This window comes from Sinocyclocheilus rhinocerous, unplaced genomic scaffold, assembly GCF_001515625.1.
Source record: "Sinocyclocheilus rhinocerous isolate Xijiao unplaced genomic scaffold, SAMN03320098_v1.1 scaffold3545, whole genome shotgun sequence".
Classification (NCBI taxonomy): domain Eukaryota; kingdom Metazoa; phylum Chordata; class Actinopteri; order Cypriniformes; family Cyprinidae; genus Sinocyclocheilus; species Sinocyclocheilus rhinocerous.
In genome coordinates, this window is record NW_015634617.1 from 28,527 (window position 1) to 31,538 (window position 3,012).

The 3,012-nt window shown below is 34.3% G+C and overlaps 1 protein-coding gene across 1 annotated transcript in view; it reads right to left on the reverse strand.

Moving 5' to 3' along the window:
- The window catches only part of LOC107745942 (myotubularin-related protein 4-like), a gene marked incomplete at its 3' end in the record, with an annotated part of 37,521 nt that overhangs the window by 27,184 nt on the left and 7,325 nt on the right, over window positions 1–3,012 (reverse strand). The gene's annotated exons all lie outside the window — the stretch shown is intronic.

Genomic DNA, 3,012 nt, shown 5'->3' on the forward strand with positions numbered 1-3,012 from the left:
AGAGGAAGGGGAGCTGCCACCCTGTGGCTGAATCTCTGTGAGCTTCTTGAGCTTCAGGTCCACATGCCTGCTGTTCATCACACCTAAAGAGAGAGAGAGAGAGAGAGAGAGAGAGGAAGAGAGAAAGCATTATATGCAGTAGGCCACTCGTCTCTAACACACAGATAAGCAGAGGACATGACAATGTTTGCCCTTAAGCAAACCGGCTCTCTCAACCTCATACACACTCACATATACACACACTGGAGAGATAGCAAGATGCTGAGAGCACAACACACCTGGAATGTCTCCCTTGACACTCACATACACACACAAAACACACACGCTATTACATATCAACCTCAGAAAACAAACTGTTCCAACTCACAACTCTGACTGGACGAGCCGTATTTGAATTTGACCTTTGACCACATGTCAGCGGAATTCTAAAGTGCCTGTCATTGGAATGTTCTGTTGCTTGGCAACTGTAAACAAATTTGCTTTGGCCAAATTCTAAAGCATGTTTACTTTTTTTTTTTTTTTTTTTTTTAAAAACAAGTATCACCATTACAGCTTTTCTTATTTACATTATCAAAATCATTAGTTATTAGTGATGTATGATGAAGTCGTTTATTTAAGAATTTTAAGGAGTAAATATGCCTTTATATGCTGACATTCAGAAACTGCTATTAAATTTCAAATATTTTAGGAGGTTATGAGTCATTTACACTACTATCTGTAATAAGTCACTGATTAAACAACCTCTATAGAGCAAGATTAATAAAATCCAAAAAAATGAAAAATCATTTTAATATTGTATTTAATAACACAATGTAATAAAATGTAATAATTAAAATTATATAAAACTAAAAAAAGCTAAAAACAAACATTAAAATAAAATGTATTTATTTTAATATTTATTGTTTTATTTATTTTTTTTTAATTATTTTTGTTAATTAAATGTGAAATTTTGAAGTAGAAAAATAATAAGTAACATCATCTTATATGAAAAATCTGAAGTCACAGCTAAAATCCTAAATAAAAAAATACAATCCCATGATGCACTGCAACAAGCTCCAAAAATATCCAAAATGGCAGATGAAGTGAGATGAATGTATCTACAATTCAATCAATGCTGAAAAGTATTAAATCTAGTTAAACGTGGTTATCTGACCCAATATTTATGCATTATGTTATTCATTTAGATGTCATTTAAACACGTCTGTGTCTTTCCTCATGCACACGGATAAACGATGGAAACGTGTCTCCCATCTGCTGTCATTTCCAGCAGTGACGTAACGGTTCTGCTTCAGTCACAAACTACAATCAGTCGGAGAGACTCATGACTGACAAACAAACGAACAATTAGCAAGAGACAACAGACAACGACTGTCATCAGAGAACACATCACCAACAGTCTAGATCAGTGTCTGCTGTGAGTTATGAGCATTTACAGAGTGACTGTTCATGACATACACTAGAACTGAATGATTAAGGGGGAAGAAGAAACAAAATCGAATTTTTCAGATAGAGAAAAGAATTTCATTTCCGGATCGATTTAAAAGGAAGAAAAAAAAAAAAGAGAGATAAAATACTGTGATTCTATATCAATACGACTATAAAATAAAATAATAATTAGTATTTTTATTACTATTATTATTATTATTGATATTTTCATCCTTATTATTTTTAATGTTTATTCAAATAATTTACAAATATGAAATTACTATAGTAAAAATACTGGAAAATCCATTAATAATAATGACATTTTATTTTACAGTATAACTGCAGAATTACAATACTATTATTTTATAAAAAAAAATTTTTATAATATTATTACACAATAATATTTGTCTTTATTTTCAAATGTTAAACCATCAAGCGTTTATTTTGACAGAAAACAGCCTATGACTGCAGGCCAAAAATAAGTCAAGACTATAATATAAAATATAAAATTATTAAAATTATCATTATTATTTTACAATTAAGAAATTACTATTGAAAAAAAGAACAATGAAATAACATTGATAAATTACAGTACTAATATTTAATCTTAATGTTTTCATTTCCACTTTTATTTCGGCAGAAAACTGCAGTGAGCCCTAAAAGCATCTCCTTTGTTGCCAGTGGGTTTATAAATTCTTCTCATTACAAAATCGTTACATTATTGTTATAAAACACTGGACCGTGTGTTTGGACTAAAGCAGCTCATTTTCACTGTAGGACCGAGTTTCCGGTGCGGCAGAAACGTCTGATCTCAGGGCTACGTGTTCACAGGCGTCACGTAGTGGATTAAACATTGATCTGAAGCGACCTTGAGCCGCCGTTCACATCACAGGACGAGGTGAAAGACCTTCGCCTGGCATCAGACGCGAGTGAAGAAATCAACCACACCAACGTATGAGAACGCCAGAGCCAGTCCCACGCAGAGACAAGCTCTCGAATGCATACTCTACAGCATGCAACAAGAGTTTTATGTTTTCAGAAGAAACTGGGAGAGGTTCAGACGTCTGAAGACCTTGCTCTGAACTCGGCACAGTTTGATGATTGAGAAAAGCAGAAGGTTAAACATTACAATTAAAAACCCTGAACATCAGTGAAAAACTCGCTCTCACACACACACACACACACACACACACACGCACAAACACACACACGCACACCATTAACTGTAAATGTTCTGTAAAAACAACAGCAGTTTTCAGCCTGTCACCATGATGCAAACATGACATATCAGACATACAGTAGGTTTTTTATTCGGTTGCACTGCTTTTCCATTGTTTTTTTATATGTAAACATGGATGCGTTTGACTGTTACGCTCGCGTCTCTTGCATGAAACGGCAGTCTAAAAACACGCCGCTCAAGTTAAAAGAAGTTCACTCCCATCTTCTTGCAAGTTTTTCCTATTCCACTGCCCGCGTCGCATCTTTGTCAACACAAAAGCGCATTCTGTGAATGAGCGGTTAATCACGTGCACCGACATGCGGTTGGCATATTGTCAAAGTGTCTAATTCTAACGTTTGGTAATATTT